The sequence below is a fragment of the Pipra filicauda genome, unplaced genomic scaffold (assembly GCF_003945595.2).
Source record: "Pipra filicauda isolate LSUMZ 115617 unplaced genomic scaffold, ASM394559v2 scaffold56_size3634133_pilon, whole genome shotgun sequence".
NCBI lineage: Eukaryota > Metazoa > Chordata > Aves > Passeriformes > Pipridae > Pipra > Pipra filicauda.
The window spans coordinates 828393-842570 of NW_024104720.1; the positions used below are offsets into that span (position 1 = coordinate 828393).

General features: G+C 39.6%; 1 long non-coding RNA gene across 3 annotated transcripts; it reads right to left on the minus strand.

The window, feature by feature from the left end:
- Nucleotides 1–4522: 4522 nt before the first annotated feature.
- Nucleotides 4523–14136, minus strand: LOC113998279. Of its 3 annotated transcripts, none has more exons than XR_005565894.1 (3): nt 13407–14136; nt 12745–12846; nt 4523–10151 (listed from the first exon to the last, which is right to left on the minus strand). It is a non-coding gene; the product is annotated as an uncharacterized LOC113998279 (long non-coding RNA). The 3 variants fall into 3 exon arrangements; XR_003544407.2 differs by having other exon boundaries at nt 4523–8424; nt 9763–10151; nt 12745–14134; XR_003544406.2 differs by having other exon boundaries at nt 12745–14135.
- Nucleotides 14137–14178: the final 42 nt, after the last annotated feature.

Here is a 14178-nt window from a genome sequence, read left to right on the forward strand (position 1 = left end):
GCTTTCCTTGTGTAACTTCACAGGTAGCTGGTGTGCCTGTCCTAGATGTCTTCTTCCTCAAGCTTGTGCATATTCTTTGTGAAGCAAGAGGCATTTTTATTAATAGGCAGAGCAAAGTGTACAGATCATTCTGAAGACAAAAAATTAAGGTACAGAATCAATTCATTACTTGATCAGTTCCTCTTCCTCACAGACTTTCTAAACAGGAAAAGATTCATGTGGTTCACAATCCATTCAGACTTTGAATTCTGCATGAAATTACGATTTAGGATACCTCTGTGATATGCACAAAGTGCTCTCAGATGTCAAGGGTTTTGGCAGGAAGTGAAAAACTCTGATCCATACAATATACAGAACATAGAAAAAAATTATGGCTGCTGACAATTTGAAATTCTGCCAATGCTATAGGAATTTTTATAATGGCAGTAAAAAGCACCTTTCTAGCCCAAAGACTCTTTCCTGCCAAGCTTTCAAAATATGCAGCTAATCATAATGGAATTGGAGCTGTTAAAAGTTATAACCATTTTATTTTATTACAGAAAGCAGTAGACAAACTGCACTAGAGGCTGCTACTCATTCTATCACAATGCCTATACAGTAAGGAAATAATTATGTCAAGCAATTACTTTTCAAATAAAAATATTGCAAATTTTTAATATATGGTTCTAAAAAGCTATTTATATTGAAGACTGAAAATGCTATGCTTACATTTAGTTTGATAAGGCACCAAATTCTGACAGGTCAGAATTTTTCTTTTTCTAAAAAAAAGGATATTCTCTTTGTAGCCACCCTTTAAGTACTGGAGTACTGTGATGAGATCCCTCTGAGCCCTGTCGTCTCCAGGGAGTGACTAACTCCAGTGTTTCCTCACAGGTCAGGTTCTCCAGCCCCTTGATCATCTTCATGGTCTTTTAGACTCTCTCCTGTCAGTCCACATGCATCTTGAATTGTGGGGACCAGAACTGAACACAGGTGTAGCCTTATATGCACTGTGTAATTGATCTTGTGAATTTTACAGTTTGAAATGACCTTTATTAATGAAGACCATTCTTCTTGTGGCTCCTAACCCTATTTTTAATTATATAAAATTGAGGAAAATATAAACAATTGCTCATTTAAATCGGTGGATTTTAGGCTTGAGAAAAGAGCTTTGAGAAGACAGGCTATGTTTCAAAGGAAACAGTAAACCATGCCATTTATAAAACACAAAACCTGCAATTTATATAAAAATATGCAGATAGAAAATGCCCACAGAACTGAGAATTGCAGATTTGGATCAACACACACTGTATGACAGTAAAACTCTCTTGGGAGCAAAAAAGATTGAAAGGAAAAGGATGTTGCTTTGTCCCTTTTAGAGTATGAAGTGTTAAAACCATCAGAGTTTCTACATAGCAACATCATAAATGACACAGTTGTAACAGTAGCAAAGGGAATGATGTTTCTAGGAGAAAAAGTTGTTAGCCATGTTTTTTCTATGATTGCAGAGAAGAAACTTTCAGTCAAAATAATTACTGCAAATGTGGTTAAAGGCACCACAGATAAACTCCTTTTAGCAGATTTATTTGTAAGAAAAAGAAAATGGAATTTTAGATGTTGGCAATGGAGAGCTACTAAAGCTTCTGCAAGATTACAGTATCCAAAATATTAAAGATTGGCAGCAGCATTTTTTTTTCTCTTCAGTACATAATATGTCTTTTTTCCCCATTGTTCAGAGACAAACCTTCAAGTCTGAAGAATTCATTACCCTTTTACCATTTTTAAAGCTTTCAAACCTAGTGACTTTTGCTTGCTATTAATCTATTTTCAAGGAAGATGGTAGAGTTGTTTAAAGTCTCTGCTTATCAGTTCCTAATTATAAGCTTTTGCCTTGTTAAAATGTTTGTATACAGATTCCTATAAGCATCTACTTAATTCAAAAATTATTATTTTTCCACAAAAAGACCCTAAACATAAAAATATTGTGTCCAGAGTCTGTAAAATTTAGTTTTTGAAAATAATGTTCAAAACATCTGCGCAGAGACACAAGGAATATAGAGAGCTTAAAATACTGTATTCTAAAAATTAAAAGACCTTGCCAGTAATGAGTACTGACAGTTTACTGAAAATTATGATTTTGCAGCTGCATTTTCAGCTGTCCATAATTAGAATGAATAGCACATATATATAGAACAATAATTATTGAGAATCCGTCCCAACATTGTGCCTCAGCTTCAAATGAACAATATCTATCCTAAATGGACTTGTAGTGTATGCATTCAGGAACAAAATTATCATCATATAAAAGTGAAAATTAACATCTTACTGTATGACTTAATTAGTAACAATGTTATTTACAGTGGAATTTGGAAAGCTAAGGTATTCCATAAATAATACTATATTCTAAAATTCAATTTGATTGCCATTATGCTATTGGCAACAGAGTTTTCTCCCTCTTCCATTTGGTAACACTGTCGTATATTACTTTATTTTAGTAAATGTAAGAAAGACTAATGCCCAGAACCTGCTGTTATGCGAGTAGGCAACCAAACACCTCAGGTAACTGAGTGTTTACCATGGAGAAAAAGTTAAGGAAACATATGCCCATTTACAAAAGACTTGATCAAAAGCCTGCAGAACGAAGTTGCGTAGGGCCTGGGAATACTATCAGACTTCAGAAGTTAGGTTTATCTCAGATTATCCGCTTCTTTATTTTATGCTAAATAAATGGTCTGATCCATCTCTCTGAATACTCAGCAAGCAACAAGTTTTTGACAAGTTCTGTGACATTATTACCATCACCTTTCCCTACCCCTTAGTTTGATTCTTGACTAAGGCACAAGATGAATTTTTTTCTGCCAGGAAGCACAAAATCAAACACTAGGGCCTCCATTATTTTGGTGCTGGAACACATTTCCAGTAATAATGACTCAGTGGTTAACCCCTTGCTGCTCACAGGAAGTTTTTATCCACAGTCAAGAGAATACTGTCAACTTGACTCATACATAACCAAACCATCCCAAGCAACACATTTTATATATATATATATATATATATATGTATATGTATGTACATATGTATGTATGTATGTTATGTATATATATCAGCTTACTTACATATTTGACTTCAAATTGCTTCAGCTCACAAACCTACTACGGATACTTTATAGTAAATTTAATGGACTGTCCATAAAGAAGTTTCTTTTTAATCTTTGTATAACCCTGCCCCTGTTTTGCTGACATACATGTGACTGCATTAGTATCTGGCACCAAATCTGACCTAATAAGCTCTTCAAGAACACTGGAGAGACAAGTTCTGACTTGATGTCTTGCTAACGGGTTCTCTGGCTTTTGGGCTAGAACAGCCTCATGGGCTGTTTAATCAGAAAGTAGAGAGCTTGTTTGTACCTGCCATCTGTACAACACTGTAGCCATGCTTTGCAAAGCTGCCCACAAACTAATTAACCATCACCAATGTGACTTTTCTTCAGCATTACATTTTATGTTGCTGGACCTCTCCGTTATCCTAAGGATGTCCTTTGATAAAGGAGACTCAATCCACCAAATGCAAATATTTCCATGAGCACTTACCACACTCAGGTGATGCCATGCCAACCCAATGGTGTCGGTAGCCCCTTCCCTCATCAATTCTAGTTTAAAGCCCTCTCCATCAGTTCCAGCAGCTGATTCCAACACCCAAAGAGGCAGCTGCAAGTGCAATGCAGTATTTTGGTACTTGTTTTCAACTTGTTTTCAAGTATCTAAAGCTTCATCTTTCCTTCTCGTCTCCTAAAAAGGGCAGTTGCCTGTGCAAGGAATATTTTGTTTACAGCTATGTAAAACTTCATTAGAAAGACTCAGATGAAGAAATATAGAACCATGGAATATCCTAAATTGGAAGGAATCCACAAGGATCATTGAAGTCCAGCTCTTGGCCTTCAATGGGACAACCCCAAAAATCACACCATTTTTGTACAAGGAGCATGAAGTAGGTAGAAAGGAAGACCAGCACATGCAGGTCCCAGGACAAGTCAATGAAGGAAGCATCTGTAGAAAATAATGGAGCAAACATTGCTCTAAAAGCATTATTAGATCCTTTTGCATTTTGTATCTTTCTACAGGAGCCTTCTCTGGCTGCTGACTGAAGTGCTAGCAAGTGTGGAGGTTTTATTGTGAGTCCAGAAATACATGATTAAGTGTGAAATATGGTCCAGAAATATCTGGCATTCAACATTTTGAGATATTTGAAAAAGTCTGTTTTGATTTTCTGGGCTTATGTTTGCCAAAAAATCTCTGAAGGCAGAGATTGCTGAATCACTAAGATCAGAAGGCAAATTTTATTATTTTAATCTTAAAAGAGTGGAGACTTTCAGTCACTCAGGCTTGCTTTCAGCATTTGGGTTACTGTTTTTTAATAATTATGATTAGTGATCTTTGGCCTTCTCTTTTCCATGCTCATTTCTGAAATACTAAAGTGTATGTGAATCAAATTTTTTTTGAAGTGAAAGCACTAGAAATGTATTTTAAAGACATGAACAGTGATATTAATTTCTAAAGACATTTAATAAGCAGTACTTTAGGGGTTTAAAATAACCATAAGAAAACAAAGTTCAATATGGAGGCATGAATTCACAACAGGTAGATATTAAGTTTTTTATACCAAATACACATATTTAATGTAAATTCTTATATGTCTCCATTCCTCTCTTTAGGATTTAAGCCATAACTGCTTATGAGACAGAGCACAAAGAATACTTGAAGGCTTTTCTGATCCATCACATTTGAGGTGGCAGTGTGAGAAACTAGGTAATGGAAAAATATTTTTCTTTGTTTCCCACAACTACACTGTTAGTTAAAACATTCTCCTTGGAAGACAGGATTTCTCACACTTCAGGTCTCACTTTTGCTCCATCCTTTCACCACCTTGTAAAAGTCAGTCCAGGGTAATTCTTGGGCATTGTGCCAATGGCTTCAGCTAAAGCTTTTAGAATACACCTCAGTGAAAAATCAGACTTACTAGAGCTGTGCTGCACTCAATTAGCATACATTCCCATTCCATCAAGTCAGGACACCCACCCAGGACTGGTTGCCACAGACAGTACAGGCAATGGTTTTCATGTATCTGTAGTTCTCTAATCCAAATATCTGATCTCTGCATTTGGTGAATGAAGCAGACAGGAGGCATCATACTTTCTCAGGACACCACTTATGAAGAGATCTGCTTACTATCAGGAGGCTTGGAGACTATAACTGACTTGGGTAACAGCTACATCACTTTTTTTCTTCACCGTTAAGAACATTCTGGTGACACTGAAAAAAATAAGCTTTCCTCAGTTGTGGAGGAGGGGGGGAAGAGATGTGGTCATTGGGTTAATGATTACACAATACTCATTTTCTGGATGCTCACTTGCAACCTGATTTACAGACAGGTCAAGGGCCTCTCACAGGACCATTTGCCATCAGTGCAAATTTTTCCTTTTTAAGAAGCTGTTAGTCAGAAAAAAAAAATCACAAACTGGGTGTCTAGATTATTGTGCAACAAGTATAAAAATATTTTTTCCTGATTGCTACCAGTGCAGCATCTCTGCAGGAGTTCTCAGTGTTGATGGTATTGTTGAGCAAAATCAGTGGAAAAACTCAGCACAGAAAAAAATTGCAGACTTGAACTGAAATTCTTACATATAGAGTAGGATTTTCTTTTGTTGTCACTCATACTCTATTTCCAATTTTGTTTCTCTATTTTACTTTTGCACAGATATCTTAAAAGCATAAATGGTAAGGGAATTAGTATCTATTACCAGTACATAGAGTTTTTTGAATGTCATTTTTGAATGTAAAAACATTAACACATGTTAACGCTTTGTGTGATTGACTGAGATCTGTGAATAGCACCTTTCAATTATACAGTAGTAACTGCATTACTTTGGAATTTTGTGGAGTAGTTTGCTCTCAAGATGAAGGATGGAAAACAGGCAACTGTCTTACAAGAAGAAAGTTTAAAACTGAGTAGGATAAGAAATATGAGAAAGTTAGAATCTGGAAATTCTTTCATGTCCCAAACAGAAGAGAGCATTGAACCAGCCATGGTTCACAGCAGAATATGAAGTGAAACACTTCAGAGAATCCTGATGACTGAACCCAGACAAACTGTAACATCTTAAGTAATGCATCAGCACTTACTTCGCCAGGGTTGAAGAACCACCACTCAGGGTACTAAAGGACAGGCTGCTATTTCTTCTGGAGAAGACTACTAAAAATTAAAACTGCAAGCACAGCTGAAAGCAAAGGAAGAGCTACAGAATTTGACAGCTATGACATCAAAAGTAACTGTGTACTCGTGTGTCTGAGCAAATAATATTGTATCTTAACAGGTTAGGTTAGGAGACAATGTTTTAGCTATAGCTCTCAGGCCATCAGATCACCAGCAACAACTCAGAATGAAAAAATGAGTGCAGCACAGCACTGAGTGTGCTGTCAGTGCTCAATAACAGATACACTACTTACTGAGCTGTGGTTTTGTTGTCATTGTCTGGCAGCAAGATCATTTGTTTTAATGACCTTCTGCCATCATGTGAAAGCAATAGCTCTTTTGATTGGACGTGTGGTAAAATTAAAGGCTAATTGGTATTCCACTGACAATATACAGTCCTGCCTCGTTGTGCTGCTGACAAGATCTGATGGATGCTGCTTCAGGTTCAAAGGAAATTAGTTCGATAGGAAAAAAAAAAACTGGCAGTGCCTGGTTTTCAAGTTATCTACTAGTGTTCTATTTCACAAGAGATATTATACCATCCAAATTTAATACCAGGCAGAAGAAAACATAATGACAATAATCCTAAATATTACTGTGGCATCTGTCCCCTGTATGAGGTTACTTTGGTATCACAGTTTTGAAACAAGCACACCTGAAAGCAGCAATAATTTAACACAAGTGAGGACATTAGAGTAACAGTTTGTCAAAACAGGCAAGTTTTGAGACAAACAACAGGTCTCCTACTTACAGAAATGTTACAAGAAATTCTGAACGTTAGAGCTTGGCTGCTTGATATCTTAGAAACCTGCATGTGCTAAGTAGTTCCAGAGGTGTAGCTTATCTAAAGTGTTAAAAGTGCTACATGCAGTTTTAGAGTTTGTCTACTTATGTACAGTTACTACAACACACAATCTATTCTGCAGAATGTAAACAAGCAACTGTGGCATGTCCCAAGACCTACCCAACACACACGCTGCTATTTCTTTCCAGAAAGTGCCAAACAGAAATACAGCAATACTTTTAAGGTATAGATTTTCCAGTTAATGTCTCCATCTGTGATCCAGGCTTTGTGTCAGAACAGGTTTACTTCAAATATTACCTTAATGGCAGCCACTAAAGCTTTACTGATCAGAATTTAAACTTACATTATTCATTAAAGACAGGCTTTTAAAATAGCATGGGAATGCTAGATCCAGACTGAAGAATGTAAACAAGCAGGCTTGTATTCTGAGATGCTAAGTATTCATTAGCTTCAGTAATTTCAAAGACATTTGGCTTTGAAAACTTTGATTTTAAACTCGTGTTTAGAAAGACAACTCCCCAAATGCATGCCTTCCAATTATCTTCTGTATCCAGCAGAGAATCTAAAATACAGCTAAAACTGCTGTGCTCATAGGTGCTTTTTGAATCCAGCTTTTAACAGTCCTAGTTTTCCAAAGCAATCTGAATTCCAAAACTTTATTCCAACAGTTCATTAAACAGCTATGGCTTCCATTATTACAATCCATTTTCCAAATACACAAACCAAAGTGGCATCATTCTTCTGTTAGGACAAAGCAAATCAGGGTGCAAAAAAGGAGCAGGCTGTGTCAAAGGGAAAGGTGGCCGGCCATCAATCCAGTCCCACGTTCAGCCCAAATAAAAGAGCTGCAGCAGAGGTCATCCTGGTGCAACATTCCTTTTACAAGACACTGTACCTAAAATTGCAGAGAATATGCTGCTACCGTGAACATCATTCTTCACCATGAATTTTCTTGTCGTAAGTGAATGTTGCATTGTTGGCTCAAGTACAGAAGTGAAGGCAATGAGTGTCAAAAAGCCCAGTGCTATCCCAGTAAGATTTGCAGCCTGCCTCTGCTGATTGAGTCAGGGCACTTGAGATTCAGGCTTCTATTTATGCAATCAAACATGGAAAAAAGGAACAAACAAATGAGGAAGCTATTGCTTCTGTGTTTTTTAAATATAACTTTTTCTAATTAAGCAGAAACTTGCTGATGAAAGAATTGCTACCCCTGTGTTTTAGACATACATAAAACATGCATGTTCTATGATGCAGCTTTGACAACTTTTAGAATAAAAGCTCTAAGCTCCAGATGATAAACTGTACTCAGACACTTTGACTATTATATTCCAGTGGCACAAAGGAACAGAATTTCCATCCTGGGATACCTTGTAATTATGTTGTAAAGTCTCCTGTGAAGATAAATAATAACTTATAGTACTTAAAAGCATGCCATGCATGAATAAATGCTGTTTTTCTCCTCCTTCAGCATCTTTCATTCAATAGCATCCACAAGAACGTATAAAACTATTGCATATGATTGTATTGTGTATGTTGTATGTATATATATATAGCCTTGCTATATAACAAAGTGCATTGTTCTAAAATTCTAAATAGGTCTCTCTAGAGTGCTTCTTTCTTCCCTCCCCTCTCTCCTCATTTTCTCCATATTCTTTTCTAGTATACTTTGCTGTTGCTTACACTCTTTTCCTTCCTGAAAACTCAGCCTTTCTCTGTCTAGACCCAATACCACTACAATACCCAAACAACAATAGTTATTAGAGGTTACCAAAGCTTGTTGCCCAGTAGAGGCCAGGATGCCAATAGTGGGGCTGAGCATGTTTTCTCAATAGGTGGAAGTGTAGAGTACACACATGCACACGCAGCCATCCACACAGATACACAGACAAAAAACATAGCCCTGGCACAACCACCAACAGCACCAACATCCACAATACTGTTCCCCTGTCTGGCTGATTAGGATGAAGGCCTGCGAGCAAGGAACACACACTCCATACAATACTCCAGTGGCTGTTCATAGACACTCCATCTGTCCAGTAACTGACTGCTGGATCTTCTGGTGTCTCCAGTGTCTGGCACCTGGACATAAAAGCCCCTAAGGCCTGCACGTCCACATGGGTTGCTGGGTCCCAAACCCCCGGGAGCATGTGACACACACCCTCTGACTCTCTCTGGTAACTGGTCTTACTCAATCTATACCCAGTCCCTGAATCCCCTGATCTGACAGTCGCCTCATGTACAGAGGTACGTGCTAACAGGCTCTCTTACAGCTGGTCCCCTGACCCCATGGGTCCTTCCCACAGCTGGCCTGGAGCTCCTAGTCCCTCCCATAGACCACACCCAGGGTTCTCTGGTATCTCCAGTACTTGGCTCCCAAGCTTATCTTACTAGCCTGCTAGCCCAGCTTCATGCTCTTTAGTAATTACACACAGTGATGTACAGATCCTCACAAGACACATGTACTCCAGTCTTTCCAGCTGCTGCCACTCCAGACAAACGGATATCTATGACTGGGCATCTGTCCAGTTGCTGGCACTCAGCCCTACAGACACTCCAGTCTTTGCAGCTGCTGGTATCACAGAAGCATGGGCCCCTGTGACCACTGGTCCCCTCTCCGTTCACTGGTACTTAGCTGTCCATCCACTGACAGACAGACTCTCATCCATGAAAACAGTTGCAAATGAAGTTCAGCAACAATGCTGGAAAAGCAGCTCTGATCAGGTACTTACCAGCGGCCTTACAACTGGCCCTTATTGCTACCTCTTCCTTATCTTCTCACATTTGTCCCTCCTCAAAACACCTTGATCCTCCTTTTCCCTACCTTGGTCCTTCTCCTTAATGTTTTATAATAAGTCTTGCACAATCCCAAGGATTTCTGAAGTCATTATGGGATGCAAGGACAATGTCCCTCTCAGGATGATGTGGTATCTGTAGTAACCCAGAGAGCCTCTTCCATTAACTTGTGTGGTGAGTTTCACACTTGGTCCTGAGGCACATCCTCCTCCTTTTACAGTCCCAGATCCAGATCAGCGTGTTCTTCCCTGATGTTTTCCCGGTGATTTCGTCACTGGAGTTTCACCTCCTGTCATCGCTCCTCTGTGCTCATGGCAATCAGCCTCTGGTCACATCATGCGGAAATAAACCAATTTTCTGTATTATTGTTACATTATCAAGCCCAGCTGAAAAATTTACAAATTATTTTCAATACAGATATTCTAGATACATCATAAGCATTGATGAACACAAAATACAATCAAAATTACTGAACACAAGAACCCCAACAGACCCAAACTGCAAAGCTTTTGGTTTGTAAGTGCCTGTGATAGCATGCACAAATCCCTAGGGAGTTTTCCCAATGGCATCAATAACTGATAGATGAAGCTAAAGGCAAAAGATGCTGTGTAGGGAAAGACAGCACAACTTTCATATTTTATTTCTGTTCTTTACCCTTTTAATCATTTTAGGGCTCATTCTGTAGAAATTATTTGCAAGCACATCTAAATTGAAATGTTGTGACTATAGCCACGATTTGTAAGAAAATATAAGATACAAGTTGAAGCCCCATCCTGGCAGTTAGTGCTTCCCTGGATGTCTGTGCAGCTAAGCACAGCACAAAAGGATCTAATGCTCCTCCTGTGCAGCTTCCAAATAACTATTTCTTCTGTTAAAACCTCTCTATTTCAGAGAGGTCTTTGGAAAAGAATTTGTTGACATGAGAATGAGCCACTGAAGAGAGACAGGAGTACAGAAGAAAGTCCTGGAGATTCTTAGGTAAGGGCTTAGGTACTGCTTGTTAGCATCTCTATTGAAAGACATATATTTATATATATTTTGTTACTTAAGAAACAATTGCTCTGTTCATGTGCTAATTAAAAAACCCCCAAACCCCCAGAGCTCACCTTGTAGGCTACTAAAAATCTGCAGCCATTCAGCAGACATAGCCAGTAATACTATTTTTCTCCAGACAGAATTTTAAGTATTTTAAAAACCATCACAGAACACACACACAAACTAAGGACATTGCTACATTAAAATATATCTTTAGGAATTAGAATATAATAACATCAAATATGCAATTGCTAATTAGTTGTTCGGTATGGCATTGGGGAGAGGAACTTTTTGGAAGAATAACAGAAGGAATTGCTGATTTGGGGATTTCTTTACAATTGTGGAATGCTGTTAATAGAATAAAAGGATTACTGGAGATTTTAAAGAAAAATAAGGGAGTTTTGCATGAGGCTACACTGGTCCAGGAATTGCATGGTAACAGCTCTGCAGTTTAAAACAAACTTTTGGTTTTTAACTTTCAGAGTTTTCATTCATACATTTAATATTTCTAATCACATAGCTGTACTCAATTAAAAGTTAAAAGGCAAGGAAATATAAAACCTTCCAAATCTCAAGAAAATTCTACGGATAGAAGCTTAGAAGGAACACAGAAGAGTGGCCCTCAGCACCATGCTCAGGGCCACTTCCCTGCTCACTTCTTTATCATCACCTCTGCTCAGTGTGTAATGCTGAGCTCATACAACACAGCTGTGATAAAGTCATGCAAAGAGACTAGAACTGCACGAACAGCCGGCTCGCTCCTTACTGGTTCCACACCACTACGTTTTAAAGCATTTGCATTGACACATACTCAGCAAAGCAATCAAAAAATTTTTGGGCAACACCAGTCAGAGCAGTTAAGCAGGTGGTAATATTTCATAAACTTTTCCACTTCCATCCTATTCCTCCTCATCCATCTCTTTTCCATGCTGAAAAGGCTGTCACCTCCTGAAAAGCTCTTCTGAACAGGAAAAAAAATAACCAAAAATCCCAACAAAGATGGTCTTTTCAATTCCAAACATACTCTTTCAGGAACAGAGGCCTGGAGCTACACACTGTCATTAAGATGAAGTCCCATGATGAATTAAGACAGCTATCAAACTGCTTCCTGGTTTGCTCTCCACTGACTCTCTAAGTAATGTTTCCCATTTGTCCACAGGTTAAGAGATTTTTACACATTCATTAAACCATCCACAAGGGTCACCAAGACCTTTGTTTTATCTGATCACAGCTACTCCAGAGCTCATGGCTGAACTAAGACATGGTTAACAGAAAGGGCAAAAATAGACTGAAGGGCTTTAATTTTACCATGAGATAAACTTACTGAGATAATTCAGGTACCGTAAAACTGACCTGACATCAAGTTTTACTGCAAATAAGTTTTTTCGGTGAATTGTTTTTACCAGCATGGGTTCTTTTCGCCTACCTGATGTGTGTTAGCTACTCAAATTAAACAACAACAACAAAAAAAATAGAGAGCATTTTAGCACTGAAGACCAGTTCTGTGACCTAAGCTCTAGCACTTAGGTCTGTACATGACCTTGACAAGATGTTAGAGGAAACTGCAGATTTTACACAACGAAACAGAGACAGTGGATGCATTCAAGAGGTTAGAAAAACAGGCTCCATCATTTAGCAGCTGTAATTTGAAAAAATTAAAAAAAAATAATTTACCCCAATCAAATGATTAACAATAGCATCGTAGACATAAATGTTGTGTTACTGAAATATTACTAAGGCATCTAGTAAGTAGTATTCATGGTAAATGAATTAGCATTAAACAAAAAACGCCACCCACTCCTGCATTTTATAGCCTCCCTCTCTTTCCCCAGGGGAAAAGAAAAAAAGAGTAAGGTTGAGGGACACAGAGTTTTTTTCAATACCTCAAAAGTGACCGCACAGAACAAATCCATAACCTTCTGACATGTTGCTCTCTGTTTCTGGAGTTGTTCACAACGCATATTTCCCTTCTGTCCTTCAGTCAGCTGAACTCACAAAACAAAGAGGTTTAATTCAGTCAGAGTTGGAGGTATTAGGCATAAAAAAGATAGATCTGTCATCTCCTGACTGGTGAGCAAGGTCAAGAATGCAGACAGCAGAAGGAGAAAGATGGCCGAGAATGGTTTGGATGTTAAGTTTAAGTCACTGGTATAACATTTAGGAGTCATTGGTAAAGCCAGATCCTGCAGCAGGATTCAGTGTTGCTTTCACACTCTAGCAAGCTGAAAAATCTTGGCAAGTGATCACACAAGAGAAGCCAAATTCCAGAGCCAGATGGGATGGGTAAGCACAACTGCACCCACTTTACTAGCAATATTAATCATATGATGGTAGAATGTAAAACTCTGGAAATGGTAGAGGAGTAAAGAGGAAATGTAAGAGAGCCTATGCCAGGAATACACAGTGGTGAAGGGCTCATGACGAGGTAAGAAAAGCGGTACAGCAAAGCAACGTTTGAAAAACTGAGTATGCCTGTTCAGAAGAAAGCAACATGTTTTTAGCAAGTTTCAAGCCTTTCTCCGAGGTGACCTCATTCCTTTCTTACAGTGTCTTTCTCGACTCGTGAGCAGAGCACAGTTTTCTTCTGCCAGATCGTTAGTTACAATGGCAGTTCGACCAAAGAGTGTTCACCGCCATGGCCTCGTGGATGCCAACAAAACCCGACATCGCCTGCCATTTACCCGCACCCCTTGTTTACAACCAGTCAGCCCACTTCCAGCCCTTGCTTGCCTGCACACGTACTCTTTGAGACTAGGAGTCCTCGTACAAAGCCCTTTCCAAGCATCCCTCCAAGGGATGCTACCACACCCAGCACCATCATCCAAACCGCCGATTCCAGCCCAGAACAACTCGTATTTTCTGGGAGGAACCTCTCTGACTCTCAACTCTTTGGGGAGCACTTCACACCTCGCACGGAACCGCCATCTTCCAAACACCACCAAACCCAAATTTCAGTGCTTTCGTAAATAAAGACCCTCTCGGGACTCAGTCTTCCTCCTGGGCCACCTCCTCCGCGCTGCTGACTCTCTCCCGCCTTGCCCTCCCCCAGCCCGCACGGTTCCTCCTGGGCTCTCTCGCCCGCTCTGCCCTCCCCCAGCCCGCACGGTTCCTCCTGGGCTGGCCCTGTAGCCCCGTACAGAGCCCTGGAGCAGCTCCCACAGGGCACCGGCAGCACTCGGACGGGGGGGAGGGGGGCGGTGAGACCCTCGGGGCGGCTCCAGCCGGTGTGGAAGCCACAGCTCCGCCACCCCCACGTGACTCCCGCCCCTCTCCGCCGTTGGAGAAGCTCCCGAGCGGCGCGTGGCGGCCGCCGTACC